This window comes from Dunckerocampus dactyliophorus, chromosome 17, assembly GCF_027744805.1.
Source record: "Dunckerocampus dactyliophorus isolate RoL2022-P2 chromosome 17, RoL_Ddac_1.1, whole genome shotgun sequence".
NCBI lineage: Eukaryota > Metazoa > Chordata > Actinopteri > Syngnathiformes > Syngnathidae > Dunckerocampus > Dunckerocampus dactyliophorus.
In genome coordinates this window covers 20588000-20603854 of record NC_072835.1, presented here as the reverse complement: position 1 = coordinate 20603854, position 15855 = coordinate 20588000, and the positions used below count along the sequence as shown (strand labels likewise).

The window sequence follows — 15855 nt, the reverse complement described above, 5'->3', positions numbered from 1 at the left end:
CACTGTAGGGAAATTTTAACACATGCACACGCACACACTTGCGCAGGCACGCGTGCACTCACATGCACAACTAGTTGTAATTTTATAAGAATAATTGTGTAATATTCTAAAGAAAAATAACATCATTTAAGTAGCATAAAGTTGAAATATTTAAGAAAGATGTTATTAAAAAAATGTAAATACGGAAAACAAAAAAAACAACAAAGAAAGTTGTAATTTTTGGAAAATTTGCTTGCGAAAAATGTTAATGTTACAGGGATAAAGCCAAAATATTTTGGGAATAAAGAAAGAAATGGCAGAAATGGAAACAACAGCAGTCATTTTAGAAGAATCAAGTCATGATGGCTACTGTGATGGAGCATTTCACCCTTTCTTCACGGAAAATGTGTCTGTGCACACCTTTTGGTGTAAAATGACAACATACTGCTGCTTAGAAGCACATTATCGTGTCAATTAAATGGGATAAGAAGGCAGCGATGACCTTGAAAACCACGAGAGGCTTACCCGAACATCTGTCCGCTCACATTTGAGCTGCTTATCCTCGCTCTCAGTGGTACAAAAGAACAAACAGAGCAGCTCAAATGTCCTTTCAGCTGAGCTAATTTCCTTCTGGGGAATCTCGAGAGCTCCCAGGGACAGCTGGGAGATGTCGTCTCTCTGTTAGGCCTGAGGTCAGGCTCTGTGGTCACCGCGAGGGTAATGGCTTCCCTCCCATGCCATCATGCACCCTAAAAAAAAACTGAAGTCCACTGGTGGAGGGGAACTTTGTATCTGCAGCAACCAGGCGTAGTAATGGTTCCAAATAGTCCAAGGTGCTCTTTCATAGTACGTCATAGCATGAGACAAGTCACAGCCTATGAATATCATCAGTGTATTTCCAATATTAATATTAAAGCCATGCACAAGTGCACACCCGTAGGGTAGCCGAGTCACAGAAAGACTGTCATGTGATCTCTCCTCGGCAATACAGTCAATCCTCGGTTTTTGTTCGCCCCAGTTTGATTCGCTTTTTGGCTAAATAGTTTGCCAAATTTTTGCCTCGTTTTTTTGTTTATTGTCTATAGTCCGTTTGCCCCGTACTGTATCGTTCCAGTGCCCAAATAAAGCACCCTATGCATTTCTGACTCACTGTCAACGCATTTTATATTGAGCGTGACTTCTAAATAACCCGCCATGGGGACAAAGAAAGTTGTGCGTGCCAGCGATTTGCTAAAGAAGGTGAGAAACATTATTGAGTTCGATCTCGCCAGGATGCACGGGAGGTCCGCATTACCAGTAAGCTCCATCCGTTCGTCACTGATGATTATTTTGCATTGTTTGCATGTAAAACTATCATTATGGTCTATAAAATGTTTTTTTGATGAACATTTTTTGGTCTCTGGAATGGATTAGTTGGATTTACATTATTTCCTATGGGAAAAATTGCCTTGGTTTTCATTCTTGTCAAACATTTTGGAACACATCAATAATAAAAAAGGTACCACTGTATTAAACGGCCCTTTTTCTAACAGAAATCAGTAGAAAGACGATAATAATCCGGAGAGGGGGGGCGTTGTCAACGCGTGACCATGTCGAGGCACAAATGACAAGCCCTCGTGTAAAAAAGATTACTAAGATAAGACTATTTAGTTATTTTAAGGAAAGGACAATGTATCCTTCAAGGGCTTCTTTGTGCTCTGCTGCGATACAGAAAATTAAATTAACTTGACCTTCGGGGGAGGGTGGGAGGCTCAATAGGGGGATGGGGCGCCCCCTCATTATAATAGTAGGGGTATGTCTGTGTAGAGTCTCAGTCATCCAGGTCATGTAATCCACAAAGGTTGAATCGAGGCACCCGGACAGAGCTCTTCCTCTGTTTAGGGAGGGGCGATCGTTTGTGTTTATGATAGGCTATCACCTGTCACCTGCTTACAACAACGTTTTAACATCTCTTCCCCAAAGATTGTCTCATTCAAAAGAAAGAGGGGCCACTATCGACCAATTGTTATGCAAAACGGTTGTTCACCAGCCATGCCAAGACACAATAACAACAACCCTATTGGGACCGCCCCCAGGGGGGCACACCCACCAATGACATAAGTAGGGAAACGCCACATCTAAAACTTTAAAGCTGCAGAAGCCTTTCTTGTTTGTTGTTGAAGAACTTACATCCATCCATTCAATTTCTATACCGCTTGTCCACGGGTATGCTGGAGCCTATCCCAGATGACTTTGGGGAAGGGGCGGGGTGCACCCCGGACTGGTCGGCAATCGCAGGGCAGATATAGACAAACAGTCATTCATACCTATGGACACGGAAGCCACGGAGCACGCGGAGAAACCCCACGCAGGCACTGGGAGGACGTGCAACATCCACACGGAGACTCCCAATGGAGATTCAAACCCTGATCTTCCAGGTCTCCTGACCGTGTGGCCAAAATGCTAACCGCTAGGCCAACACAGTGACTTACAAATCTTATCTGTAGCTGAAGAAAGCTGTTATGGTGGGAAATTTCCAATTTCCCAAACCGCCGAAAGTGCGGCGTTGTTTTTCTGTCTACATACCAAAAAAGTGTCAGCCCAGCATTGTTTCATCTAAATCCTGCAGCTAAAAGAATTACGTAATCATTCTTGGGTGCTTCTTTGGAGGGGGATGGCTTATTGTTAACCTACTTTGAAAGGAATAGAGTTCCTACCGTGATCCTGCTGCTGCCAACTTGTTTTAAACAGTATCAGACTGTTTTTGAAAATAACAATTCGTTCAGTGAATAACGCCGTCGTGTCACAGGTCTGCAAAACAGAAACTGTTCTACAAATTGAGTCATTAGACGCAGGCAAGACAGTGAAGATGATGAGGCTTAATCAGTCCCTAAGTGCCTGTCCCATCTCATTGCAACGTTCCATCCAGACCCATCAAGCTGACACTGGATGGCGGCAACCTGACCGTCACGCTCGCATCTGTCTGGGGGCCTCATTCACCAACACAGAGGACACAAACATCTGCTGATGTCAGCGTACCAAACACCAGCGGTTACAAAACATGACAGTGTGACTACTCGAAGTCGTTTTCGTGAACAAGATGACGCCTTTGTCGTGGAGCAGCGCAGCGCTTCCTGATTAAGAGCGCTTCGGCTGTAACCAAGCGATCGTTTTCCACACCATCTCCCACTTCACTAAAACAGCGAGCATCCGCCTCAAATGACATGTAAATTGAATTGCTTGCTGCAAATCCTCAAAAAATGCTGCAGCTCGACGTTCATTGGATTCGTCTCAGCGCACTTCAACTGCGTAATCAGACTGGAGTGGCTTAGTGTCTGTTCATATAATAGCAGGTAGCGAGGAGAGTAGGAGTGGCAATACTGTGGTGGGGGATCAGATGTTTGTTTTATTATCTTTTAATTGGAAAAGTCAAATCATATTGACTATAAAGTTGCAAAATATAATACAGACATTTCTTTGTCCAATTATGTGGCCAGTGGATCTCCGCATACTCGCGATTCAGCATTCGCGACCTCACAGAGTCTCAGATTTTTGGTCAAAAAATGTATTTATTTTGTTATATACTGATTGATAGTGATATACATATATTTTTTTGAGATGTCGCACTTTGTTTGGTGGTCCTTGACCTCAACATAGTTGCATGCTGCAAAGCAAAAGTGACATTTTAACAGTGGCTGCTTAATAAATCCATTTGTTCATCAATCATCTTACATTATCATGCGTTAGTGGTGAGTACCTCTACATTTGATACTTTAGCATGCATTTAATAAATGTATGAGGCATATTTATAATAATACAAATCATGGATTAGATTTTATAACGCTTTTTCAAGGCACCCAAAGCGTTTCACAATGAAGTGAACGCCTTATTTATTCACTCCTCAGTTACACACTGGTGGTGGTAGGGTATATCTGGATCCATAGCTGCCCTGGGGTAGTCAGACGGAAACGTGGCTGCCAATTCGCGCCTACGGCCTTTTCAAACGTTCCTTCACATTCATACATACACCAGTGTGGGCAGTAGCACAAGCCCATTCTTAAGTATAAAATAAATAAATTGGTGGCTAACTAGTTAGCCCGGTAGCTTGCAAGAGATCCTGTACCCTGCACGTAACAGTTGTGCAATGTGGTGTAAACAAAGGCAGCTGTAGTGCATAGTGTGAGTTATTATGTCTTATTATCGATTATCATGTCCACTATATAAGATAATAGGAGTATAAAGGTGACTATAGGGGTGTTATTTAATGTCTACAAGGCTCTAATAATGTTTAAAAAAAAGTTTTTAGAATGTCATAAACAGATTTTCTATGCTCTAACTACGAAAATATTCAATTTATTAATATTGAATCCTACTTATCACGGTCGGGTCTGGAACCAATTAACCGCGATACACAAAGGACGACTACTTCTTTTTGTAAAATGTGTGTACTTTTTACAGCAAATGTATCTGTTTGTATGATTTTTACTATGTGAAATCATGCAGAGAGGATTAAAAACATGCCAATTTAACAGTTGAACAGTGCGCTTTGACTGGAGGTGTGTGACAAATTATTCAAATCAGGGAATTTACGAGGGGGGGTATTCACTCTTTGTGAGCCAGGTTACACTAAATCCGATCATATCTTACGCACAAGAGCAGCCTTCAGGCTCTGATGAGGTCACAAAGTGGACCAATTGCGCTTCCTGACATGATTTCTTCTTCTCTCCGACTAACCTTCAGGACATCACAAGGATTAAAACCAAGAGGCATTTTTCTTCCAACTGCCAGAGCAGAAAGGTGATCAGACAGCCTTGCCCGAGGCAAGCTCATCAAACCTGACGGCTTGAGACTTGTCACGTTTCATCACTTTCGTCCTCTCGGCTCAGCCAGGCTGTGACGACTTTGTCAAAACGTCGCTGCCTCCCTGTCAGAGCCGCCAAAGACCTGGCTGGAAAATATTGAGCGCGGAAATATCAGATTGAACGCCTTCTCGTTTCTAGCTGGCGTCTTCTCCCAGTGAAGATAAAGTGCTACAATGACCTCTCAAAGACACCAGTAGTCCACGTAGGGAAAGTGGACTCACTTCATTTATTCCGTTATTTTTATGCTACGTTACGAATGTTACTTATTCTCCAGGCTTTACATTCCGTGTGAAATGCGAGAAATGTCCACAAGTCATTTTCCATTCCTCATTTGCACTTCACACACTCTAATGCAGACAGAACTGTCCCATGGCTGCCTCTCTTGCCAATGGAGCATCTTTGCTGCTAAAAATAGCATGTTTCATTCCTCCCTTGTGTCGCTCTCTTCGGGCTGAATCATGTTTGAGGTTTAGGCTCTTTCCCACGTCACGAGGCAAAATAAAAGTTTGTTAACTAACATGCCTTCACAGCAAATCGGCGCAACCTCCGTGAAGGGGGGGTTTCTTTTAGCTAGAAAACCCATAACATAGCCCGAAAGTAAACACTCACACTAAACTATACCATTGCATTGTGCTAATTAAAGCATGTTATTTGCATAAGGTGAATTAATTTTAAAAAAGGCTTAGCATTCCCTATTGTACAAAATGCTGCCAAATCTCTCCTGCTGAAGTCCAACTAGCCTTAAATAGCTGAAATCCAGGATGGTGCATAATATTCAATTAACACTGGCGTATCAAGGGCACCCGCTTTGCAAAATGAAATATTCTTACTTGAGTGAAGAGCTTAACCTTGGAGAAAGCGAATGAGAGCCCCTTGACTCAAGGTGAATATCATCTTCCTTATTAGCACTCCATGTGGGTGGCGTGGAAAGACAGCATTGTGGGGTTACACTGCACGTGAACTCTTTTGCAGTATAACCGATTGATCATGGGGGGCTTGGGGCCGCGTTCCTTAATTAAAAATGACATTTTCATCCGTAAATATGAGACTCGCATGAGGACTAGTTAGAAGAATGGCCGACCAACATTAAGGATGAAGATGGTACTGTAGCGCCTACCTGGACGTTGTCAGGATGACCAGGAGGCGGTCGACTAACCATCTCTTTACTGCAAAAACAAAACTGGCCACTGTCGGCCGCAACCACGCCAAAACAACATCAGCAAACTCAACCGTCTTCTCTGTCAGGACACGGGACGCGTTCACAGACACTCGGAAATCACAAAACCCTTTAACACTACGTTACACACAACCGCAAGATCGCTGAGCTTCTGAACACCAAAACTCGACTTAAATCACGTACATGACTTGTACGCGACCCGAGGTCCTTGTGTAGGTCTATCAACTTATCGTGCACAAAAAATTACATCATCATCTTAAGAATTCATAAGTCTTTCGCCACCAAGTCCCACAAAAATCATTGTACAAAATAAACTCACAAGTCAACCACGGGTTTTTGATTTAAATTGTATAAAAATGACACATGAAGGGGAGCCACCACTGTAGCTACCGAGCCGGATATCCAACGTCCAACGTGAAACATATGTACGCCGCGGACATGTCTGCATGGCGGTGTTGCGTTTTCTTCGTCTTGCGGGTGGCGGGAGTCGAGTGGCAACCAGCTTTGAGGCGCATTACCATATTGGAGTGTGGCCCACAGTTACGAACGTCACACGGCAACCCTCATTCTCGTGGCGGAAGCCGATATTTTCCGATCCTCTAAATGCAGCGGCAGCCAATCCCGGTCCTGAAGACCCGGATTGGGACATCCCTATGATGTCATCAGCGGTTGACTCTCAAAAATGTCAACACAAAACACGTAGTTATAGTTATATAATTATACTTTTACATGCTTAAAGCAATTATAAAAGCATATCAATGACGAAGGAAAGGATACATGAACATTTACGATTACTTTTACCTTCATTGAAGACGTGACTGTTGCCAAAGACACCATGTGGCAGCGAGACACCACAGGGACGATCTCTTTCTGTTCTGTCACGAGTTATTTCTTGAATTCAAGAGTGTTTCTCACCTTCTTTATTAAAAAACGCTGGCACTTGCAACTTTCTTTTGGGTTACATTATTGTCACGAGAAACACTACTGAATTCAAGAAACGACTCATGTCACAACAGGAAGATGGCGGTGGTTGATCTCACTGCCACATGGTGTCTTTGGGGACAGTCACGTCTAGAATCACGTCTTCACTGAAGGTAAAAATAACTTGAAATGTTTATTCTTTCATTGATTATTTATATATATATTTATACACATTTAAAATTGTTTCCTGCATATCAAACTAGAATTGTAAAACTATAAAAACGTGTTTTGTGTAAACATTTTTGGCTTTCTAGACCAGATGAATCGGATTTACATTATTTCTGGAGGGAGTGAACCTTCTGGAATGAATAAATGATGCTTATCCAGTTTCCACTGTACTTCAAACTTTTTCTTTTCTCCGTAGCTTTCTTTCTTTTAAAATAAATATTCTTTAACACTAACCTGTTCTATGCCAAAAACGTATCACCGTATACTGTATATATTATTATCGCAAGAGGCTGCAATGTATATCGCCACATGGATTCCCTATCCCCATTGTGCGGGTGTGAAAGGCAAGATTCTAAAGTGCTTTGCATAGCATGAAAAATGCACTGCAACATGTTCCAACAGGTGCAGTAAAGTGGTCATGAATAATGTTGCCCACAAGCTCAAGTGGAATGCATCAAAAAAAATAAAACTATACTTTTGATTTAGAATACATTGTGAGTCAGTGAAGTGGCAGATATGATAATTTAATAGTCAAAGGCAGGGACAGGGCTATAAATACTGCTGTTCGGCTGGATAGTAGTCAATCAAAAGTCGTGGCAGATGCAGTCGCATAAACCAGAGAGGCTGGAGGTTGTGGTTTTGCATGCCAACAAATATCACTGGTAAACAGCTGCAAGCCGCAAGTAGATTTGCATAATGTGCGATAAAAATATTGAAAGTGGGCAAAATGCATTTCCTCAAGCACTCCAAGTCCAGTTATTTATGTTTTTCCCTCCTGATGAAAGGCCTCAGTAGGGGCAGATTATGAGATTATTTACCGTCTGCCCTGGAAGTTCACCAGATTATCCTTAGGTAGCGCTGTACTTCAAATCTATCGAGCAAGCCCTCAGCTACTTGACAGTTCACAACAACACAACCAACCTAATGCACAACTTCCAGGGTGCGTCTGCTCTCTCAAAGGACATTTGGACACTGGTTCAGTCGGCTTTGTTGATGTCAGTGACGGATGGCAGTACTCCGCTTATCAGGATCTCGTTAATGACATTGGCATCGGTAAGCCTCTCAGGCAATCATCATGGGCTAATAAGAACACACTGCTATCTCAATGAGATATCTTGCTAGGTATCAATGACTCTACTTTATGGCCGTGGGGTATCAAATCTACATACTATGCTATACTATACGATACAATGCTATGCTATGCTATGCTATGCTATGCTATGCTATACTATGCTATACTATACTATACTATGCTATGCTATGATATGCTATGCTATGCTATGCTATGCTATACTATACTATGCTATACTATACTATACTATACTATGCTATACTATACTATGCAACTTCGACACGGTTGTTGAAGTTGCATAATTGGTCAAGTCGCGTGCGTATGTCATTTTTATGGATGAATTCTCCTCACCTCTTCCTGCCCAAAACTGCATCACAGACTCGACAAACGATTCACTCGCTGAAACCACGAGTTTCACTGACTCACGAGTACCCAACAAAGACTCACGTTTCAGTGACTCAAGAGTTGACAGAACAGAGACCCGAGTTTCACTGGCTCGCGCGTGCTCAACAAAGACTAGAGTTTCACCGACTCACATGTGCTCGATGAAGAGTTGGGTTTCATTGACTCATGTGCGCTTGACAAAGACTCAAGTGTCACTGACTCGCGTGTGGTCAAAGAAGACTCGAGTGTCACTGACTCACGAGTGCTCGACAAAGATGGGAGTTTCACTGACTCACATGTGCGCGACGAAGACTGAGTTTCACTGATTCACGTGTACTTGACAAAGACTCAAGTGTCACTGACTCACGTATGGTCAAAGAAGACTCGAGTTTCACTGACTCACGAGTGCTCGACAAAGATGGGAGTTTCACTGACTCACTGATTCACGTGTACTTGACACGAACCATGATAGAGTGAAGCAGCGAAAATGGAAGCGCGATGTGGTGAGGGACGACTAGCTGGACTAGACACTTCATATCTTTTTGGAATAAGTGTTGCTGAAAGGCCAAAAAAAAAGCTAAACACTCAACTGCAGTGCACTGAGGCCTTGCATGACCTGCACCAGTGTACTGCATCACATGCCGCATCTTACGGTGAGATGTTATGATATGTTGTGATATCGGACAGCAGCAACAAAATAAACATGTATTGATGTAATCGGTATTGTACGGTTAGACTGGTTCTGAATGGGTGAAACTACGCATATGATGAGTGTTCATTGTCACGCTGCTGTGGTTATTGCTTGCATTTCAAATGAAACACACCTCTGTGGTCTGCCCGTTGAGTAGCATTGACATTCTGCCACATTTAAAACGTAAGTCTGGGCTGTAAAGCTTTTGGCAAGCTCCAAAACAAGCAAATAATCCACGATAAAAGCATTACATCTATCAGGCCTGAAAAGCTGGAGCCAATCACACAGCACGACTGCTGGCTTCCTTTTCCTCTCAGAAAGCCATTAACTTCATTGTCCACAAGAGCAGTCCTTATCTCACCTTAGGGCCCATCACTCCCCTGAGGGATCACAGTGACGGATCTATTACCCAATCAGGAACCCCCCCACCCTTGCCCAGATAACACTGCTCACCCCCACACACAGTAATCAAATACCTGCTATCACTAAATCATTTGTGTGAGCACGATGTAATGTGTGTGTGTGTGTGTGTGTGTGTGTGTGTGTGTGTGTGTGTGTGTGTGTGTGTGTGTGTGTGTGATCAATAACCAGTCTCTAGTGTGGGAGTCGAGGATGCTTTGCATTTCACATGAGAGGTCAGAGGTCACTCCTTCTTGCAGTCTCTCTACAATGTGAGCAATGTCTGGCTTTTACAGCAACACAATCTGCTGTTAGCATGTGGAATACTTATAATACTGATATGTTATTAGATGGGTTCAAGCGATTACACATGAATACACTTTTCCATGTACCGTGCTGGACTTGTGCACGAGTCCCCCTCCCTCCTCTGGCCCCTGCCGGCCTGCGCTTGCTTGTCCCATCACTTCTACACTGCCGTATGTCTATAATTTCCCTGACTTTATGGTTTATTTCCAGCCTCCTTGGAATCCATGACCCCCTCCAGCATTGATTAGCATTCAATCATCTTTACCCTTAATGATCAATATTGGTGGGCGTGCCTCATTTTTCTGAACCTTTTATGATGTTCATTTTCACTTTCATGGGGATGGCTTTCCTTTTCTTTGGCGCACTTGGGAGACATTATGAATTGCAAAAAGTGCACTCATCAGCGATGTTGCTGCCCCTCGGTGTGCGCAGGCACGCACCGTATTCTCGTGCTGCGCCTGGTGCGTATTCTTCAAATTTTGTGTTTGCAGACCAAAATGAATTTTTTTATTCATTTATGCGAGCGTGTTCGTCACCACCAAGCGTCGTAAACCAAGGGCCACCTGCACACGAGCACGTCCAAGGCAAAAAATATTGGCAATCTTGATGGCTAACAGCAATATATTTTTTTGTTGATGTGTGCAGCAAGTTAGCAGCATACTGTGGTTCTGCGCTTTCTCACGTATCAACGCAATACACCAAAACGTGCTAGTAAGGTGCAATATGAGCATGGACGATAGGGGGCAGTGTAAATGCCATATTTCACAAGGCGACAAGCAAAATCACGGAATGTTTTGAAGTGAAACGGTGCAACCAGAGCTGCACTGTGACAAATATGCCAAATAAGTTGCTTCTTGTCTCTTCTGTCTGCTCTATATGTCTCTTGCCTGCCCCCCTGTGGTGTCAGCCTATAAAATGCGCACTGCATTGGCAGCTACAGAAGCAATTACGTTCAAGACAGGGACAGTTTTCGCCGTGAACGACGGGTTAAAATACGCATACCTCCTTAATTTGGTTCTTTTTCAGTCGAACGCCAACGCCAAACTATCCAAACACGTCTCTCTGGCTCCTTTCATTGAAAAAAATGATGTTGGATGATGCAGTTCTACTCCAGTCCTGTTGGTGGTGGCAACACGCGACCTCTTGTTTTCACCACGGCGCCTTCTGCTATCTGCTCGGTTACTGCCCCACTTGACCCCAACGCACGTGAACTGTAACGATGAACGCTGGAAATAAATTATTCAATATACACTTTTTTTGTGGGTCGTCGCCAACATTTAACAGGTTTTCTCGTGGCCTCTTCTGTATTGTTTGATGAAAATGTGTTCTTTTAACTCATGTGTTTATTATTGTGGTTGTAGTTTGCAGCGGTGTACAGTACTGAGACATGTTTCTAATATTTAGTCTCGTGTATTTTGAATGATGAATTATGCAGTTAAACACAACACAACACCGATGAAGGAAAAGCTCTCTGATTCACTGAGTATTTTAACCACACCACTGTTTGAATGTGAGATTCTGCATTTCCTGCCCCCTGATCCTGCAGCAGTGCAATTTTAAAACACAAGATGTGCACATGTGCATCAATTCTAGCAGAAGATGGCATTCCTGCACATTGTATTCATCAAAATGTTGTGAAAATGCAAACGAGGGTGATGCCCTGAATGAATTCCAAGGTTACGGCTCATGGATTCATCTTAACAAGCATGAGATTTCATGCTGCTCGAGGAGGGGTAGTCAGGCTTTTATAGTGTTGGGGGGGGGGCGGGGAGAAGGGCCACATTTGTTTTAGCAGAAGGCAGACAACATTTGCTGTGCAAGAAAAGGGACGCATTTGCACCAAATCCCCGTGAGGGATGCGCACACAGGGGCGGATAAAATCACCAATAATGCTAATGTTGAGGGCGTGCTCGGCCACGCATGCACGGCCACTGTTGCTGGTGGAGAGACAGGTGTCTGCCTCCTAAACACCAGCTTCCATTCTTTACAATCATTTGAACACCATTTAGCAAACACCGTCTACTTCCTGGGTTTCAAGCCGGTTGCATGCATTGCGTTTTTTATTTAAATGAGACCACAACTTGCCTCAGAAGCAGACAATAGCACCACATCAACCCTTGTGTCCGTGTGTGTGTGTGCGGTGCTGTTTTATCCCCCACAGCACGCACGGCATCACACACACAGGCGCGCTCACACACTCACGCACACTTACCGCGACGGGATGGAGCAATATTCCAGAAAAAAGGCGAATCCATGAAAGAAAAGGATGAAAAGGTGAGAGGAGCAGTCTTGCTACTACTACTACTACAATTCCACGGGCTGCTCTGCGTGGATATGAGGGGCATCACGCGGCGTGGATGAGGACGGATGCTGTGCTTCGTCGGAGGGCGGGGACAAGACGCGTAGTCGACTCCAGTGGAGCGTGTTTAACTGGCTGGAGGGACCTTGTGTTCCGTGCAAGTGGGCTGTCGTATTCCCAGCCAGGCTGCCCTTTGTGGCACCCGTATCATAGCCAGCTTCATTGTCTTAGGCCCTACCATTTTTTTCTTATTACCATGTGTCAATTCTTTCTGAGCACAAGAAAACCCAATGAAGATGCACGGTTGCTATACTCGCTTTCGTCACAGGGTGGCAGCAGTGGCGAGGGGCGGTGCTTAATCTACGGTAGCTGAGCGTATGAGACAATCCACGGCGGTGTTGGGAAACTCCATTGGTTTGACTGATTTGGCTTCTTATGAGTCATGAACAGTATTGAACAGGGGATTCTATTCACTCGTCAACAAGCGCATGCGCAAAAAACAAGTTCCCCCTCGGTTACTCGGTTCGCTCAAATCTGCCGTCACAGCGTGTAAGCACAGAAACAGAAACAACATATTCAGCAGTGTCTGATATCATTTATCCCCAATTCATTTATTGTAATTGAATGAATAATACAGTCTGATATCATTTATCCTGAATACAGTCATTATTTAATAAATACTAATGTGTCTGATATCGTTTATCCTGAATACATTCATGTATCATTATTTAATGAATACTAGTGTCTGATATCATGTATCCTTAATTATTTAATTTGTCATTCTTTAATGAATACAGCAGTGTCTGATATCACTTATCCTGAATACATTCATTATTTAATAAATACTTCAGTGTCTGATATCACTTATTCTGAATACGTTCATTATTTAATAAATACTCCAGTGTCTGATATCGTTTATCCTGAATACATTCATTTATCATTATTTAATGAATACTAGTGTCTGATATCATGTATCCATAATTATTTCATTTATCATTATTTAATGAATACAACAGTGTGTCTGTGTGTCTGATAGTGTGTCTGATATCATTTATCCTGAATACATTTATTATTTAATAAATACCAGTGTCTGATATTGTTTGTCCTGAATACATTAATGTATCGTTATTTAATAAATACTAGTGTCTGATGTCATGTATCCTTAATTAATTAATTTATCATTATTTAATGTATACAACAAGGTCTGATATCACTTATCTTGAATACATTCATTTATTGTTATTTAATGAATACTACAGTGCCTGATATCATTTATCCTGAATACATTAATTTATTATTCTTTAATGAATACTGCAGTGCCTGATATCATTTATCCTGAGTACATTCGTTTATTATTCTTCAAAGAATACTACAGTGCCTGATATCATTTATCCTGAATACATTAATTTATTATTCTTCAATGAATACTACAGTGCCTGATATCATTTATCCTGAATACATTAATTTATTATTCTTCAATGAATACTACAGTGCCTGATATCATTTATCCTGAATACATTAATTTATTATTCTTCAATGAATACTACAGTGCCTGATATCATTTATCCTGAATACATTAATTTATTATTCTTCAATGAATACTACAGTGCCTGATACCATTTATCCTGAGTACAATCGTTTATTATTATTCAATGAATGCTACAGTGCCCGATATCATTGATCCTAAATTAATTTATTCTTATCTAATGAATACTACAGTGTCTGATATCATTTATCCTGACGACATTATTCATTATAGGGTCTCATAAGTTAAGCCTTTTGCGTCTCAAAACAATATGCGTTCAAAAGAGTAAAACATTTGCATCACAAAACCGTAGTTAAAAAAAAAAAAGTCAGACCTCCCAATCGCCCGGCGTTATTTTCTCTCCGCTGATATCACTGCGCCCTGCCGCTTGACCATTGTTGCGTGTGTGTTCCCCGGTGTTTACATGAAGATCACTGCGACGCGAGAGAGTTAGCATCGCAGCGGTCTTCAAAATGTTATTTCTATTTTAGGGGGATTTGTTTTTGTCTTTTTTATTTCCAGTCTTTAACTTTTGATCGGCTGAGGAATATTTCAGTTTAATGCTTGTTTGCAAGAACTTTTTTTTGTCTCGCTCCCGTTTCTTCTTTTTGCATTTTTAAGATCCAACGGTGCAAAACGGTAAATTCTTCCAATTTCTCAACTTGTTTTGACATTTGGATCAGGAGCGTATTGTAAAACAAACCAGCTCAGCCTTTACCAAAAGCATCTGAAATGTACTTTTAAGGATTGACGCCGGCACGTACGTCACCGTAACCTCCGTAACCTCCGTAACCTCCGTAACCTCCCTGGATGGAGTTTTTCAGTTAGCGATTAGTTTCTTTTCAGTTTATACACAAACAAAACTCAATACAGCAGCATTTGATGCAACCTGATGATTCACTCCTTTATCCGCTGTTTTTTTTTATCCCGTAAATAATAACAGCGATCGTGACTGTGTGATGAGTGCTGTAATCATATCCAAAGTGGGGCACGGAGACACATGGCCGTAAGACTGGAGTTGCCTGTAGCTGCTGCAAGAAGCAAGTGAAGGACAGCATTGGTGTGTTCAGTGATCTAGATACAAGAAAGCACGCTACATTACACTGCCCTCCTTCAAAATCTTCTGCTTTTTCCTGCCGTCTGAGGCCTTCTGTCACATCAACCAAACTGAGCTGAAAAACTCTGGCATGAATGTAAAATCTTGACATTTACTGACAGGAAATGATTGTTGGTTTGATCAGATTTAGGAGGGAAGTTGGGGAAATGTAGTGGATGTACACAACATCTGGTGCACCCACGTTGTAAACTTGGAGCTTTCTGGATGCATTAGTAGCCAAAATGTTAATGGGCTGCCGTAGCTGTACTTTTGTGGCAGACTTCCAGGGCAGTGTCTCCTTTTGCAAGACTCATTTGCAAATATTTTGACGGCACCCTCAGCAGAAGCCATTTATTCAACACGACACATGTATTATTCCTTCTGTATAAGTGGTGAGCAATTGTGCAAAAGAGCTTGACGACTGACGCATTCGTGTCCAAATAGATCAGCAGGTGTTAGGAGGAATACGTTTAAACCTAACAGGATTTCTTCAGATGCACAGAAGCCGACCGGGTGATGCATTTTTCTGCTTTTCCTTTGGACGCAAAAATAAAGGTCAACTGCGCTCATGTGCGGGTTTGAGAGGTTTGTTTAAAAGAGAAAAGTCACATGGGTGTCCCGAGTACACAAACCCAGTGGAATGGTGACGCAGGAGAGCAGTGCGTTTTTTGTTAGCTTGGCAGACCTCCACTTTGATAGAAACCTGCGTCCATCTGCACCCCCACTAACTACACCACAGTCCACATCAGCGAAGCACTCACTCGAAGCACCCTACACGTTGCTCACTCACCGTCTATGTATTTTGGATTGAGTGCTACTGCAAAATAACCCACCATGGGGTCAAAGAAAGTTACAAGTGTGAGCAATTTGATAAAGAAGGTGAGAAACACTATTGAGTTCGATCTCGCCAGGATGTACAGGAAGTCCTCGTCAACAA

At 42.4% G+C, this 15855-nt stretch overlaps 1 protein-coding gene across 3 annotated transcripts in view; it reads right to left on the bottom strand.

The window, feature by feature from the left end:
• plppr1 (phospholipid phosphatase related 1) overlaps positions 1 to 12545 on the bottom strand; it is a 50847-nt gene extending 38302 nt beyond the window's left edge. The window contains exon 1 of one of the 3 annotated variants that reach the window (XM_054756304.1): positions 12211 to 12545. The gene's annotated coding sequence lies outside the window, so the exon portion shown is untranslated. The remainder of the gene's footprint in view (positions 1 to 12210) is intronic. The other 2 variants (XM_054756302.1, XM_054756303.1) reach the window with 2 other exon arrangements.
• Between the last annotated feature and the right edge of the window lie 3310 nt (positions 12546 to 15855).